Source organism: Ranitomeya variabilis, chromosome 5 (assembly GCF_051348905.1).
Source record: "Ranitomeya variabilis isolate aRanVar5 chromosome 5, aRanVar5.hap1, whole genome shotgun sequence".
Classification (NCBI taxonomy): domain Eukaryota; kingdom Metazoa; phylum Chordata; class Amphibia; order Anura; family Dendrobatidae; genus Ranitomeya; species Ranitomeya variabilis.
This window is the reverse complement of record NC_135236.1, coordinates 663,965,003-663,982,850: the sequence shown is the minus strand read 5'-3', so window position 1 is coordinate 663,982,850 and position 17,848 is coordinate 663,965,003. Positions and strand designations below refer to the sequence as shown.

The 17,848-nt window shown below is 42.1% G+C and overlaps 1 long non-coding RNA gene across 1 annotated transcript in view; it reads left to right on the top strand.

Moving 5' to 3' along the window:
* Nucleotides 1–1,086: 1,086 nt before the first annotated feature.
* LOC143774017 (uncharacterized) overlaps nt 1,087–17,848 on the top strand; it is a 28,774-nt gene continuing 12,012 nt past the window's right edge. The window contains exon 1 of the long non-coding RNA XR_013215460.1: nt 1,087–1,439. This is a non-coding gene — a long non-coding RNA (uncharacterized LOC143774017). The remainder of the gene's footprint in view (nt 1,440–17,848) is intronic.

Genomic DNA, 17,848 nt, shown 5'->3' with positions numbered 1-17,848 from the left:
AGATAATGCACACAGTGATGTCACAGTACAGGGATAATCTACACAGTGATGTCACAGTACAGGGATAATGCACACAGTGATGTCACAGTACAGGGATAATACACACAGTGATGTCACAGTATAGGGATAATGCACACAGTGATGTCACAGTACAGGGATAATGCACACAGTGATATCACTGTACAGGAATAATGCACACAGTGATGTCACAGTTCAGGGATAAGGCACACAGTGATGTCACCGTACAGGGATAATGCACACAGTGATGTCACAGTACAGAGATAATGCACACAGTGATGTCACAGTACAGAGATAATGCACACAGTGATGTCACAGTACAGGGATAATGCACACAGTGATGTCACAGTACAGAGATAATGCACACAGTGATGTCACAGTACAGAGATAATGCACACAGTGTTGTCACAGTACAGGGATAATGCGCACAGTGATGTCACAGTACAGAGATAATGCACACAGTGATGTCACAGTACAGGGATACTGCACCCAGTGATGTCACAGTACAGGGATAATGCACACAGTGATGTCACAGTACAGAGATAATGCACACAGTGATGTCACAGTACAGGGATAATGCACACAGTGATGTCACAGTACAGAGATAATGCACACAGTGATGTCACAGTACAGAGATAATGCACACAGTGATGTCACAGTACAGGGATACTGCACCCAGTGATGTCACAGTACAGGGATAATGCACACAGTGATGTCACAGTACAGGGATAATGCGCACAGTGATATTACAGCACAGTAATTTTATACCCTATGAGACTCTCGTCTCAGGCCAATAAAATGACAAGCTGTAATATTTGATCACATTTTTGAACATAACTTCCATTACTAATCATTACTTCGTTACTCCTATTAACCAGGGTTCCGTCATAAAAGCCTTTTCATACAATAAAGGTATAATAATTGCTTTGAAGAAATCTGTAACTATTTGCAAACTTTTGTAACTTATTTTTTTTTTGAGGACAATCCGTCAAAACTGTCCCGAAATCTCCAACTAATGGATCCGTCCTTATTAACGGCAGGGTTTCATTCCAGACTAATTGACGGCTTCTGTCTTGAACGTAAACGTCGGTGACTGTTCACAGCAGGTTCCAGAGAGATCGTGTTATTCTTTGACTTTGATCAACGGGAAGAAAGATGAAATCTCCATCCTGCTTTCTGGCTTTATAAAAGATCTTGTCTAATCATTTAGACAAGGCTGATTTCATGGGGCCTCCTGGAAAAATGGTGAAGAATAGGCCTCTCAATGGCTTCTGACAAGTGAACTCCCCCCTCCTTGTAGCTGACAAGTTAATGTATCACAAGCAGATAGGCTATTGTCAGCGATGGATGGCAGCGGGACCAAATATTACAGTCAGCGGAAGCGAAGGAGCCCTGAAAGTATTCTCTAAGGAAGGCGAAAGGTAAATGTCTTCTCCATTTCTAGTCTCGTCTCTTCTCCTAAATATCCTTTAAATTCGACGTCTATTCGCTTCTCTTATCCCTTGATAGAACTGAAGATTTAGTATTTTTATACCTTGTTTTTGCTCTAATTCCTTTTATGTCTGACCAGAGAAGATCAAGCACATCCATCGATAATGAGCCTGAAGGTACAATATACGATAACCCCACAATTGCCACTTGGGTTTTAGGACTCTTGCTGCCATTACGAAGACTTCCTGTGTCTTGAGATCCTGGAGTTTTTCTGCTTCGGAATAAGATTTTTTTCTCCAATATTCAGCTGATCTTTTGTTATCTGAATACAAGGACCTTCTGTAATAGGTGGCAACAACTGTTCGATTTTTCTGCAGCACTCCCACAGGGCTAAAGAGGCATTACACAGTTTTAGTTGAAGTCTCTGAACACTCCAGATTCAGAGACGCTTCTGGCAATGAATTGTTTAATATGGTAGCTAAAATGGGTTTTCTAAATCAGAGGCCTTTTCAAAGGGGTTTTCCCTCCTAAACATGTCACCACCAATCCACTGTTAGGTGAAAACTGAGAAATCAACGAGTCTGGGTTTGGTGATTTCAGAGGAACATTACCCTCTGACTGCATTGTGCCCACTGTACAGTTAGGTCGAGGAACATAATACTATGTGCTGTTTTCAGGGGTCGGCATTGGGCCCTTAGTTCCAGTGAAGGAAAATCTTAATGCTTCACCACAAGGCATTGTGGACAATTGTAGATTCCAGCTTTGTGGGAACAATTTGGGGAAGACCCTTCCCTGTTCCCCATGACTGTGCCCATGGAGGGGGGGAAACATTAGCCCCATCCAACACCAGATTGTGATCCCGGCCTTTCCCCAACGTCAGGGTCTGATCTCACAAATGCTCTTCTGGATGAAGGGTATCAAAGAAATATGATGGTGTGCACTCAGCCTTTGACGAGGTGCTGGTGTAATAGACTAGAGGTCTCAGCTACAACAAAATTTTAGATTCACCGCACACTCTGAGGAAGTGTAAGATTTGTAATGAGAATTTATTGTATAAACAATCTGGAAGCGAAACAGAATATACAGTATTTTGCGATCTTTTAACAACGTTTCGGCTCAACCTGAGCCTTTATCACGTGATCGCTTCTAATGGTATCCCCAATATTCTGGAGCGGTAAGGTTTTAGTGAAAAAACCTACACTAATAGGATGTAAATGTCCACCTGGAGTAGTCAAAGCTAATCAATCTGTATGGTCCTTAGTGGTAAGCGGCGCTCCCGCGCCCTGCTGTGTTCGGCGTCTGGATGAAGGGTCAAAAAATCCCCACCAACACCTCCAAAATTGTGTAGAAACCCTTCCCAGAAGATCAGGAGCCGTTATATCTGGAGAAGGGCTGACCCCATATTAATGTCTATGTATGTAGAACGAGAGGTCAGAAAAGCTTGGAAATACTTTTTTACCGTAATTGCTATTTTCCACCATTGTCTTGAAAGAAGTCATGTTTGTTTAATATTAGCGTAGACTAATAAAAGGAGCTAAAACAACAATAAATAACAATATTACATTTTTTTTCTTTTTATAGAAGCTTATTGCCTATTAATATTGTTATCATTATTTAATATAACATAATTACTTGTAATTAAATATCTGCCCTCACGACTAGAATGTGGTGAAGTCCCTTTATAATAATTGCTGTGTGAGATAATATAATGTATGTGCCCCAGTTATTACAGCATGTGTTAATATCAGATGACTTGTTCATGGCTTTAACTCTTTATAATGTTTATGAAGTGAAATATCAGCTAATGACCCAGCACACAACGCCCTGTAATAGCTCCTCATCCATCATGAGGGACATCACTCATTACTTATTAATATATTTACTGGTGAATATACCAATTACGAGTGTATGAAAGCGGAGTTGTGGGACATGAATGCATCAATCATGTGACAACAATGATATATATAGTGGGAAGGGGTGCATATATTATTCCTCTCCCGTGACCTTCAGCTTTAGCTAACAAATTTTAATAATATGTAAAAAAATGAATCAAGGGTTTTGTAAAAAGCCTTTATTCTAAATTTCCTATGTGTCTACATGTGTCACGGGTATGTCAGAAGCTGCAGACAGTTGCACTGCATCTAGCTGCAGAAGGTCTCTGCATTTGGCTTTGCAGACACCTTCTTAACCGTTCTGGCTCTTTGACCCAGGGGCAACCTTTCTCCGGCTCTAATTGACACACCTGGACCTGGGTGTTTATAGACTCCCAGCCTTCTGCTTGGAGTCACTGGTGATATTTCCATTTCTCCCTGTTGAGGCTTGGAGCTGTAGCAGTCGGCTATGTTCCTTTTTGGTGTTGCTGGAAGACATCTGTGTTACATCTCTGAGTCTACTCAAGATAAATGTTCCCCTTGTTTGTCTATCCCAGCTGTCTTTAACGGTAGTGGGGATCGACTAGTGCTCATCCCATCCTTCCCTAAGCAGGGTTTATTGCCAGGGTCAGGCAGGGATTAGGTTCTTCTTTGGCGATAGGTGGAGAACCTATGTAGGGACGTTTAGGGCAGACAGGGTGACTTTAGATCTGCCTAGGGGTCTCCACTTCCATAGTGTTTGGCTCCCTTCCCCTCATCCCTTCGTGTTGCACTTAGTCTTTCCTACACTGTGCGTAACACCATGGTAACAGACTACAAACCATCACTGTGTAGTCTGGCCTTGTTGTTATTCTCCTTTCCACTAGTAGGTTAGCAAAAAGTAGAGAACAGATGAAAAGAGGTATAGCTGTAGAATCAGACGATGCAGAGTTTGATTTGTAGTCTGTTACCTTGGATTTCCATATTTCTACATAGGAGCTGTATACACAAAATTTAAAATTCTTTGGAATTATAAAACGAAAGTAATAACAATATACATGTAAGAGCGTGTATCCTTTAATTCTATCATGGTATCCTACTGGAAGGTTAAACTAAAAATTGGGTGGATAACAAAATGCAACTTTACTCCAACTGGAGCATAAAGCGTGATAGCTACAACCAATAGCAATTACGGTAGCTGGAAGGTTACAATCTCAAATAGCTACACAGCTTGGAGGTTACAATATATGGCACACAACTTTGCAGTTGCAGTCTCAAGTGGGTTCACAGCTTGGTTGTTACAATATATGGCACACAGCTTTGCAGTTACAGTCTCAAGTGGGTTCACAGCTTGGTTGTTACAATATATGGCACACAGCTTTGCAGTTACAGTCTCAAGTGGGTACACTGATTGGTAGTTATAGTTTCAAATGTGCATACAGCTTCACAATGGTTACAATATATGGTACACAACTTTGTATTTACAGTTTCAAAGTGGGTTGACAGCTTGGGAAGACAATTAAGTCAAATGGGCATTCAACTTGGGAGTTACAATATCCAGGTCAAAGCTTTTCAATTATAGTCTCAAGTGGGTACACTGCTTAGTGGTTACAGTCTAAAATTGATATACAGTTTTACTGCAGTTACAATATAGTATATGGTATACAGCTTTACATATACAGTTTCAAGTGGGCAGACTACTGGGAAATGAAGTCTCAAATTGGTATACAACTTGGGAGTTACAATACGTGGCACACAGCTTTACAGTTACAATCTCAAGTGAGTACGCTCTTTGGTGGTTACAGTCTCAAATTGGCATATAGTTTTACAGTAATTACAATATATGGTACATAGCTTTGCATTTACTGTTTCATGTGGGTATACAGCTTGGTGGTTACAGTCTCAAATAGGTATACAGCTTTACAGCAGTTACAATATATGACACACAGCTTTGCAGTTACTGTCTCAAGTGGGCACACAGCTTGGTGGTTATAGTCTCAAATGGGTATACAGTTTGACAGTCATAATATATGGCAAACAGCTTTGCAGTTACAGTCTCAGGTAGGTTCACAGCTTGGTGGGTACAATACATTACACACAACTTTGCAGTTTCAGTGTCAAATAGGTAAACAGCTTGGCAGTTAGAGTCTCAAATGGGTATACAGCTTTATAGCAGTTACAATATATGACACATAGCTCTGCAATTACAGTCTCAAGTGGGTTCACAGCTTGGTGGTTACAATACATGACACACATCTTTGCAGATTCAGTCTCAAATAGGTAAACAGCTTGGTGGTTATAAAGCAACCCATTGGGCTCCTTGTAGGCTTGAGTCAGATTAGTATGGAGGGGAACGATAAGACTTCAACACTTCATTGGTACAAGAATGAGCTGGATGCAATACACAGTTACAGGCAGAAATAAGTGCACAGCTTGGTGGTTGCAATACATGGCACGCAACTTTGTACTTACACTCTGAGAAGGGTAAACAGCTTGCTGGTTACAGAAGGATTGGGCTCACTTTAGACCCAGGTCAGACTAGAATGGCCGGGAATAATGAGACTTTATTGGTAAAAGACTATACTGGAAACAATCCACAACAGCTCAGCAGGGTACACAGGATTAATCAGATACTTTTTGGCAGGCCCACTATTGTGCTTAGATTACTTCTTTCATGCATGTCGTCTAAATTGGTCTTATTAAAAAACATATTTCCCAAGCCACATTTGTCACATCCTTTTGATTTTTTGGCCCCGTTAAGTTAAACACATGAGACGTCTTTGAAGGCAAAAGTCTGATTTTGCTATAAATATCTAATACTATTGAGGGATGGGATGCTGAGAACTTCCCACATATGTGCCTGGTGGAGGGAGCATGTGTCATGTAACATAATGAAGCTAAATGCAGCTGCCGAGCTGATCTGTCACTGGACATCTGGGAACATTTACTGATCATTAACATTTATAACCACTGCAGGAATAACAGTCTATGCGGCTTTCTCTACAGATTTTAGTATTCATGGCTTTAAATAAAATATAATATGATCCTGTTATTTTCTAATATAAAAAGGCCATGGTGAATGAGAAAAGCTTGCTGCTTTAGATATTTATGCTATAACATGGTTAGTGTCTTAATTCCTGGGTCGTATCTCATTATCCTGACTTTTATAGGCCAAAGAGAAGGGCCAGAGTGGTTGTTAGAAATTGAGATGTCACAGGGGGAAAAATGGAGATGTCACTGGTGGAAAAAACAAGCATCATAACAGAAAGTGGACAGTGGCTTAGCAAATCTTCAAACCTCCTGTATCTTACCTTGGTATTATGGGTCACCGGGAATAAGGGTTAAAATGCACAGTTGAAATGTCATAGTGACAGCATCAGAGAAGTTAGAAAGAGAACTTTTGATCAGGGTCATTTGGATGTTTTGGGTTGTCATTATGATTTAAAAAGAGAAAACACAGTAGACAATAAATGGCTTCACCCAACCACTAACCATGAGTGGAGAAAAAGTTTTGGTGTTATCTCATTCATATTCTCTGAAAAAAGGCCAAGAAAATAAAAATTCTGCCAGGGTATGTAAACTTTTGAGCACTGTATATGTGTATATATATATATATATATATATATATATATATATATATATATATATATATAACTATATATACGTACACATAAGCAGGAGTGTTACACATCTGTCCCAGGTCTGTGCTCTGATCCCTTAACCCAAGTCCACTAAACTTTCTCGTGCTCCACGTCTGGCTTTGCGAGTAGCCTGATGGACTCCCATGTGATCCTCTATCTGGGCATATATAAGGCCTACCAAGAAACACATCTGCAACTTGGTATTAAGTTTCTTAGTTTTCTTGTACACTGCTACTTGTTTGCAGTTTCCATTACCTCTGCTGTTTGTCTGTGGTCTTCAGGATGTCTCCTGTCGGCTGTGGCTTCCAGTGCCTGTGCTACTTGTCTGCGGTCTCCTGGACGTCTTTGGTCTTCTTCTAGTTTCTAGTGCCTGTGCTACCTGTTTGTGGTTTTAGTACCTCTTCTACCAGTCTGCGGTCTCCAGGATGTCTCCTGTCCGCCTGTCTCTACCGGCACCTCTGCTACCTGTCTGTCTGCGGTCTGACAGATGTCCCCAGTCTACCTGCGGCTTCTAATGCCTCTGATACCTGTTTGTGGTTTTAGTACCTCTTCTACCAGTCTGCGGTCTCCAGGATGTCTCCTGTCCGCCTTTCTCTACCGGCACCTCTGCTACCTGTCTGTCTGCGGTCTGACAGATGTCCCCAGTCTACCTGTGCCTTCTAATGCCTCTGATACCTGTTTGCAGTTTCCAGTATCTTTGCTGCCTGTCTGCGGTCTTCAGGACGTCCCCTGTCTACCTGCAGCTTCCAGTACCTCTGTTACCTGTTTCCCGCCTGCTTCATCTACCTGCTGTACTGACGCCCATAGCCTGTGTGCCTACCAGGTCTTTGGGTTTGAGGAGCTAGCTCAATTAGTGAGCCTGAAAAGGAGGCTCCATTGATAAATGGTTGGTGTCTAAGTATTCCCTAGGGCATATCCAATGACACTCGATTTATGTGTCACTGGCAAAATAGTTTATGCACATGGTTGGGCTGGGATAATATAGAAGTTTCAGAGATGTCACAAATGGACATCTCACTGATGAAGAAAATACAGTGTCTTAATCATTCCAAGGAATATGCTATTACCCTGTTCTTATAGATCACATTTGGAAGGGTTGCACAGGCTCATCCAAGGCCATAGTGTCCGCATCAATGCTGTCAATGATGGAGGTGGAAAAAAGCAAGTAGCAATACTCATTAGAAAAGACCAGAAATCTGGAATGCCTGAAATGTCCTACAAGCCATCACCTTGACATGATAAAACATCAAAATGTGTTATTTTCAGGATATATTTGAACTTTTTAAAATATTGGCTAGCTATAGCTTTGCGCCGCGAAAAAAAAAAAATCACTGATAAACTATACAAGATAAGATGCTGAACTCAATTTCACGGAGTAATTAGTTTTCTTACGCACAATAGAAAATTAAAGTGTAATTATGCAAAGATTAAATATATCAAACCCAACCCGTCATCAAAAAGACACAAAAAAAAGCATTGTGTTTTAACTGGTAACAGCTTTTCGGTAAATGGAATTGACCTCAATTTCCAAAAAATGAATTTGTTCCTGCTGCATTTGCCGTATCACGTTCCTTCTCGAGAAGGAATTAATGTGACGACCATCGATCTTGAGAAAGCGACACAGATTCCAACACTTCCAATGGACCCAGATGTCGGATGAAAGTACTCGTGAGTAATGCAGAAGGTTGTTAAGTTTTGATTACAGACGGAGACTAAATTTGGAAACTGAAGGTTCTCCAATTACTCATGCTTTGCAGCCTATTTATATAGACGGGCATAAAAAAAATCTGTCTGAAATACTCAAGACTGGAGAAAAATAAGTGCATGAAATGTTTCTCGGCCCTTGATAACTTCACTCGTTCTAATGGATTTATCATGGAAGAGTGATTTTTTTTTTAGATTTGGGGGTTTCAATGATGGTCGGGTCTCCCCGTTAGACATTTTGAAGGCATCTACACTCCAACAGGTGGCACTTGCAATCTACTCTTTAAAGAAAAATTAAATTTTTGTGCCCCTTTTGTGCACTTCTGTATTTTTGCCTTTTTTTCATTGCAATTTTAGGAGTCTTCTAGAAAAGAAGGGACTAAAAGGTGCCAGTGCCAAATAGGAAAGGAATGTTAAATGGTCACTAAGGAGTCAATCATTCTGTACCCATTTGCCATTTTTCACTCCTTTAGTGTCTTTCTGCTAAGTGCTAGATGCTTCTTTAGAGCCTTTCTGTGACAGATGGGTGGAAATCATGTAATAAATGTTAAATGAGTACCAAGGCGGTGCTGAACAGAAGGGCACAAAAGGGGCAGAGAAGGAGATAAGTTCTTGGAGTTGAGTGAAGTTCTCAAAATTGAATTTTGGATAGTTCATCGAGGTTTTTTCGAACTCTCATCGAATAAATTCGGTACAAATCGAAGACGCAGGGAAGTGGTTTAAAAAAATAAACTTTTTTTTCTCACCTTTCCTCCCCAGACCTGTCCCTTTGACACTCCCAACGCTGTATACTTATTGGCTCCTCATCTTCTTCTCATTGACATCCCTTTCGTTACCGCATGAGGTATCAACCATGGAATTCTTTTTATGAAAATTTGTTGCAAACTCAATTAGTTTAGATCCATTCTCTCATCTCCATCTGCCACTTTTTTATAAGAAAAAAAGTACTATTTTTTGTAAATTTCCAAAAAATTATAATTATTTTCCACTTTCAAATATATACTTTTTCCATTTTGACCTACTCCCCTTGGATGTCAAAGTAATGATTTTTTTTTAAGGATAAATAGATATTAGGGTATGTGCACACTACATATTTTTCAGGTGGCCAAAATCGTCCTTTTTTCCCAAGTGAAAGATGCTTCGGGAAACTCTACTTTTCTCTGGCGTTTTATAAACCTGAAGTATTATTTTTTTCTGGGCATATTCTGAGCTCTTTATTCTCGTTTTGGACAGTTTTTAGCGCTTTTGGGTCATTTTTTGCAGTGGTGTTTTCCAGATGTTTTTTTTTTTTTTAACTCCGTTCAACAATGACGAAACTGATGGCAGTCCTCGAAGCAAAAACGCTGGCAAAATGGGCAAAACGTGGGTCTTTTGAGACTTTTACTGTCAATAGAAGCAGAAAATGCCTAAAGAATGTACAGTTGTTTCTTTTATCCACGCGTCATCTTTGGAGACCTTAAGAAATTAGAAGTGCAGATGTTCATGTTTTTGAGGGTCTTATTAGTACTTTTTTTCCGTGGGTTTTGGAGATGACTCGGTCCGCACCGGCCTGAAAAAAAAAACATAGCATGAACCAGTCAGTTGTACCCCTGGCATCAGGTAAGTTACTGTCTAGGTCCAACTTTTGATTGCAAAATCTGACTCCAGTTAGTCTACAAAGCTTTAGGAGACATTACCCAATAACCAGGTATGGACACACAATTTAGTCTCGTAAATGTTTGTCATAGAAGACCACATGGGGTATAGAATTGCCCTTTTTCAAATTTGTTTCCATTGATTCCCATTGTAAAAAACACATTGAATGGACAGCCGGAGTCCAGAAGATGTGAATGGATTGGCCTTCATTAACTTTCAGCATAGACAATGGACAAAAGGTCATACTCTGCAAAGTCAGTATAAAGAAAAGACATGAGATTTTATTGTAAAAGATCCCAGAAGAAATAAAAGAGACTGGGAAGAAAAGTCCAAAATTACCATGTCTTATAGGGCAAATGATAAAATAGAGGCTAATGAGAACTTTAGGGACTGGGTACTGTATATGTGTCTTCTCTATAGCTATGTACACAGATGCAGACATGACGCGGTGATTTTTCAGCATAGTGTGATGAATTACTTTTATCGCTTTCATGGTCTAAACAGAGACCTCAGATTGCTTCATGATACTTTTATTAGTTTGTACAAGCCAATTAAAACCAAAAGGTCCATGTACCCATTGTCATTTTTAAAGGGGTATTCCCATCTTAAAATCTTATAGCATCTCAATAGCATATCTCAATAAAATGACCATTGGTGGTGATCTGACCACCAGGAGTTCTGGAGACCAAGAGTGTTAGGAAAATCAGTAGTGGAGCAAGACAACTGTGGCTGTTATGATCCTAGTGGTAGAGGATCTCTTGCAAGTCTGCAAAAACAAAGGAACTGCTCTAGGGAGGTGGAAACTGGGCTAACCGCATAACTGATCCTAACACAACAACTAAAAGTAGCCGGTGAACGTGCCTACGTTGATTCTAGATGTCTCGAGCCAGCCGGAGAACTGACTACCCCTAGAGGGAAAAATAAGACCTCGCTTGCCTCCAGAGAAATTAAACCCCAAAGATATAGAAAGCCCCCAACAAATAATAACGGTGAGGCAAGAGGAAAACACAAACGTAGAGATGAACTAGATTCAGCAAAGTGAGGCCCACTAATCTAGATAGGCAGAAAATAGAAAGTGAACTATGCGGTAAGCAGAAAACCCTGCAAAAACATCCACGCTGAATATTCAAGAACCCCCACAACGACTGACGATGTGAGGGGAGAATATCAGCACCCTAGAGCTTCCAGCGAGCCAGAAAGTCACATATTGAGCAGGCTGGACAAAAACACTGAAAATGCAAATGATCCAAAGTATGCAAACAGGACTTAGCTTTTCTTGCATGAGTCAGATGGCAAGGAATCAGGAGGAGACCAAATAGAACTGAATACATCGATTCCAGGCAAGAGACTGAGTCCAAAGGAGGACTAAATAGGGAACACCCACAGCTTAATGAAACAGCTGAAGCCCAGGCCAGCAGAAAAACATGACTCATACAATACCATTAGTGACCACAAGAGGGAGCCCAGAAACACAGCTCACAACAGTACCCCCCCCCCCTTGAGGAGGGGTCACCGAACCCTCACCAAGACCCCCAGGGCGATCAGGATGAGCAGCGTGAAATGCATGAACCAATTCAGCCGCATGAACATCAGAGGCAACAACCCAGGAATTATCCTCCTGACCATAGCCCTTCCACTTGACCAAATACTGCAGTCTACGTCTAGAGATACGAGAATCCAAGATCTTCTCTACTACGTACTCCAACTCGCCCTCAACCAAAACCGGAGCAGGAGGCTCAACAGCAGGAACCACAGGCACCACGTACCGCCGCAACAAGGACCTATGGAACACATTATGAATAGCAAATGACGCTGGAAGGTCCAAACGAAAAGACACCGGGTTAAGGATTTCCAAAATCTTATAAGGACCGATAAAGCGAGGCTTGAACTTAGGAGAGGAGACCTTCAAAGGAACATGCCGAGAAGACAACCAAACCAAATCCCCAATACGAAGTCGGGGACCCACACCGCGGCGGCGGTTGGCAAAACGCTGAGCCTTCTCCTGTGACAATTTCAAATTGTCCACCACATGGTTCCATATCCGCTGCAACCTATCCACCACAGAATCAACCCCAGGACAGTCAGAAGGTTCAACCTGGCCGGAGGAAAAACGAGGATGAAAACCAGAATTGCAGAAAAAGGGCAAAACCAAAGTGGCAGAACTAGCCCTATTATTAAGGGCAAACTCGGCTAGTGGCAAAAAGGTCACCCAATCATCCTGATCCGCAGAAACAAAACATCTTAAATAAGTTTCCAACGTCTGATTAGTTCGCTCGGTTTGGCCATTAGTCTGAGGATGAAAAGCCGATGAGAACGACAAGTCAATACCCATCTTAGCACAAAAGGATCGCCAGAATCTGGACACAAACTGGGATCCTCTGTCAGACACAATATTCTCAGGGATGCCGTGCAAACGAACCACATTCTGAAAGAACAAAGGAACCAAATCGGAGGAGGAAGGCAACTTAGGCAAGGGCACCAAATGGACCATTTTCAAAAAACGATCACACACCACCCAGATGACCGACATCTTCTGAGACACTGGAAGATCCGAAATGAAATCCATGGAAATGTGCGTCCAAGGCCTCTTCGGGATAGGCAAGGGCAAAAGCAACCCGCTGGCACGAGAACAGCAAGGCTTAGCCCGAGCACAAATCCCACAGGACTGCACAAAGGAACGCACATCCCGCGACAAGGAAGGCCACCAAAAGGACCTAGCCACCAAATCTCTGGTACCAAAAATCCCAGGATGCCCTGCCAACACCGAAGAATGAACCTCGGAAATAACTCTGCTGGTCCATCTATCAGGGACAAACAGTCTCTCTGATGGGCAACGATCAGGTCTATCAGCCTGAAATCTCTGCAGCACTCGACGCAAATCTGGGGAAATGGCAGACAAAATCACTCCCTCTCTGAGAATACCAGCCAGTTCTGAGACTCCCGGAGAGTCAGGCACAAAACTCCTAGAAAGCGCATCAGCCTTCACGTACTTCGAACCAGGCAGGTATGAGACCACAAAGTCAAAACGGGAGAAAAACAACGACCAACGAGCCTGTCTAGGATTCAGACGCTTGGCAGACTAGAGATAAATCAGATTTTTATGATCAGTCAAGACCACCACACGATGCTTAGCTCCCTCGAGCCAATGTCGCCACTCCTCAAATGCCCACTTCATAGCCAACAACTCCCGATTACCAACATCATAGTTCCACTCAGCAGGCGAAAATTTTCTGGAAAAGAAAGCGCATGGCTTCATCTCAGAGCCATCAGAGCTTCTCTGCGACAAAACGGCCCCCGCACCAATCTCAGAAGCATCAACTTCAACCTGGAAGGGAAGAGAGACATCAGGCTGGCGCAAGACTGGCGCTGAAGTAAACCGGTGCTTCAACTCCCGAAAGGCCTCCACGGCCGCAGGAGACCAATTAGCAACATCGGAACCTTTCTTGGTCATATCCGTCAAAGGTTTAACTACGCTAGAAAAATTAGCGATAAAACGACGGTAAAAATTAGCAAAGCCCAAGAACTTCTGAAGGCTCTTAACAGACGTGGGCTGAGTCCAGTCATGAATGGCACGGACCTTGACTGGGTCCATCTCCACAGTAGAAGGGGAAAAGATGAAACCCAAAAAAGAAACCTTCTGTACTCCAAAGAGACATTTTGAGCCCTTCACAAACAAAGCATTATCACGCAGAACCTGAAACACCATCCTGACCTGGTTCACATGGGACTCCCAATCATCAGAAAAAACCAAAATATCATCCAGATAAATAATCATAAATTTATCCAGATATTTTCGGAAGATATCATGCATGAAGGACTGAAACACAGAAGGAGCATTAGAGAGTCCAAAAGGCATCACCAAGTACTCAAAATGACCCTCAGGCGTATTAAATGCTGTTTTCCATTCATCTCCCTGCTTAATGCGCACAAGGTTATACGCACCACGAAGATCTATCTTGGTGAACCAACTGGCACCCTTAATCCGAGCAAACAAATCAGACAACAAAGGCAAAGGATACTGAAATTTGACCGTGATCTTATTCAGAAGACGATAATCTATACAAGGTCTCAAAGACCCATCCTTCTTGGCCACAAAAAAGAATCCTGCACCAAGAGGAGAAGAGGATGGGCGAATATGTCCCTTCTCCAAAGACTCCTTTATATAACTCCGCATCGCGGCATGTTCTGGTACAGATAAATTAAAGAGTCGCCCCTTAGGAAATTTACTACCAGGAATCAAATTTATAGCACAATCACAGTCCCTATGAGGAGGAAGGGCACTGGACCTGGGCTCATTAAATACATCCTGGTAATCTGACAAAAACTCAGGGGTCTCAGAAGGAGTGGAAGAAGCAATAGACACCAATGGAGTATCGCCATGAATCCCCCGACAACCCCAACTTGACACAGTCATAGCATTCCAATCCAAAACTGGATTATGGGACTGTAGCCATGGCAGACCCAAAACGACAACATCATGCACATTATGCAGAACAAGGAAGCGAATCACCTCCTGATGTACAGGAGTCATGCACATGGTCACCTGTGTCCAATACTGAGGTTTATTCTCCGCCAATGGCGTAGCATCAATTCCTCTAAGAGGAATCGGAATTTCCAAAGGCTCCAGGACAAAACCACAACGCCTGGCATACGACAAATCCATCAGACTCAAAGCAGCACCAGAATCCACCAAGGCCATGACTGAGTAAGAAGATAATGAACAAATTAAGGTCACAGACAAAATAAATTTAGGCTGTAAAGTACTAATGGCGACAGGATTAACAACTTTCTTTAAGCGTTTAGAGCATGCTGAGATAACATGCGTCGAATCACCACAGTAAAAACACAACCCATTTTGACGTCTATGGTTTTGCCGTTCGGCTCTGGTCAGAATTCTGTCACATTGCATAGAGTCAGGTGTCCGTTCAGACAGCACCGCCAAAGGGTTAGCAGATTTGCGCTCCCGCAAACGCCGATCAATTTGAATGGCCAGAGCCATTGAATCATTCAGACTTGTAGGGGTAGGAAACCCCACCATCACATTCTTAATGGCTTCAGAAAGACCATTTCTGAAATTTGCGGCCAGGGCACACTCATTCCATTGAGTAAGCACGGACCATTTCCGAAATTTTTGACAATACACCTCAGCATCGTTCTGACCTTGAGAGATAGCTAGCAACGCCTTTTCAGCCTAATTTTCAAGATTAGGCTCCTCATAAAGCAAACCAAGCGCCAGAAAAAACGCATCAACATTCACCAATGCAGGATCTCCTGGCGCCAGAGAGAAAGCCCAATCTTGAGGGTCGCCACGCAAGAAGGAGATAACAATTTTAACTTGCTGAGCGGAATCACCAGAGGAACGAGGTCTCAGAGACAGAAACAATTTACAATTATTCCTAAAATTCAGGAACTTAGATCTATCTCCAAAAAACAGCTCAGGAATAGGTATTTTTGGTTCTGACATAGGGCTATGGATAACAAAATCCTGAATGCTTTGCACCCTAGCAGCCAGCTGATCCACACTAGAAGTCAGAGTCTGAACATTCATGTCTGCAGCTGAGCTCCAAGCCACTCAGAGTATAAGGGGATGGAAGAAGCTAGACAAACTGCAGCAAAAAAAACCAAAACACTCAGACTTCTTTTTAATCCCGCTTCTGCGATGCAATAAACATTTCCTTTTGGCCTGGAATACTGTTATGATCCTAGTGGTAGAGGATCTCTTGCAAGTCTGCAAAAACAAAGGAACTGCTCTAGGGAGGTGGAAACTGGGCTAACCGCATAACTGATCCTAACACAACAACTAAAAGTAGCCGGTGAACGTGCCTACGTTGACTCTAGACGTCTCGAGCCAGCCGGAGAACTGACTACCCCTAGAGGGAAAAATAAGACCTCGCTTGCCTCCAGAGAAATTAAACCCCAAAGATATAGAAAGCCCCCAACAAATAATAACGGTGAGGCAAGAGGAAAACACAAACGTAGAGATGAACTAGATTCAGCAAAGTGAGGCCCACTAGTCTAGATAGGCAGAAAATAGAAAGTGAACTATGCGGTAAGCAGAAAACCCTGCAAAAACATCCACGCTGAATATTCAAGAACCCCCACAACGACTGACGATGTGAGGGGAGAATATCAGCACCCTAGAGCTTCCAGCGAGCCAGAAAGTCACATATTGAGCAGGCTGGACAAAAACACTGAAAATGCAAATGATCCAAAGTATGCAAACAGGACTTAGCTTTTCTTGCATGAGTCAGATGGCAAGGAATCAGGAGGAGACCAAATAGAACTGAATACATCGATTCCAGGCAAGAGACTGAGTCCAAAGGAGGACTAAATAGGGAACACCCACAGCTTAATGAAACAGCTGAAGCCCAGGCCAGCAGAAAAACATGACTCATACAATACCATTAGTGACCACAAGAGGGAGCCCAGAAACACAGCTCACAACATGTGGCTTCTTCAATTCTCAGCAGATCGAACCCCCAGCATTTTGAAAGAACTGGCTTATACAGCCTTAGAATAAAATATAACAATCATAATATCGTGAGGAACAGATGAAGGGGACAGCAGGGACTATGCATTTCTTTAAACTCTAGGTGAGTAATAAACAGAGAGCACCTTTAGATTTTTCCAAGGAGAAGAAGTGGCTAGGTACTAGGTGAAGGAATCCTTGGTTTGGTGATCGGTATAACTATGATCTTTGCCTATGAAATGAAGGACGGGTTAGACAGAGGACCCATTGGACCCTAGGGGGTCACATATACTTAGAATAAGAAGTATTGGCAATCTATATAGTTAAGTGTCCCCTTAAGAAGGTTTACTCCAAAACGCGCGTCGGGGTGGGCAGGAGAAGGCACGTTCCCCCCATTACATCGCTGGTATGTTTCCTACTTAGGTGTTTCTGGCATATACCGTGTTATAATTTGTGTTCCATATGTTCCGGCTTGATACACTGTGAACTGCCACTGGTGTGGAACTGTTATGGTTTATATTTGGCTATTTGCTTAGTGCTTATGCACTCTTTTCATACTATGGGGACCGTTGTCCTGCTCCATGTGTCCCATGGTGTTTATCGCCACTTTTATATTCACCATTATGTCTGTGATTTTTGTCTATGTATTTATATTTAATAAACTTGTTTATGATCATTATATATTTGGACTATTGCACTATTATGTTTGTGGTTTTGCTCATAGTTAAGTGTGTTGAGTTTTAATTAAAAAAATACTTGCCATAAATACCTAATTTCTTTTACCAGGTGTAAATGCCGCTGTTCTCCTGAGTCAGACAATGTCTTCCTTTTGTTCCTACGCATCTCCGTTTCTGAGATATGGCCCCTTTTTTCCTGTATATAAATCTAGTCTTATTAGCCAACTGGGCGAGGTCTTCAAGAAGACGCCCACATAGAAGAGTCGGTTACCATACCCACTTGTTTAAAATACAAGATTTATATACAGGAAAGAAGGGGCCATATCTCATGAATGGAGAGGCGCAAGAACAAAAGAAAAACATCGCCGGATTCAGGAGAAAAGCGGTAGTTACAGGAGGTTAAACAAATTTACATATTTATGG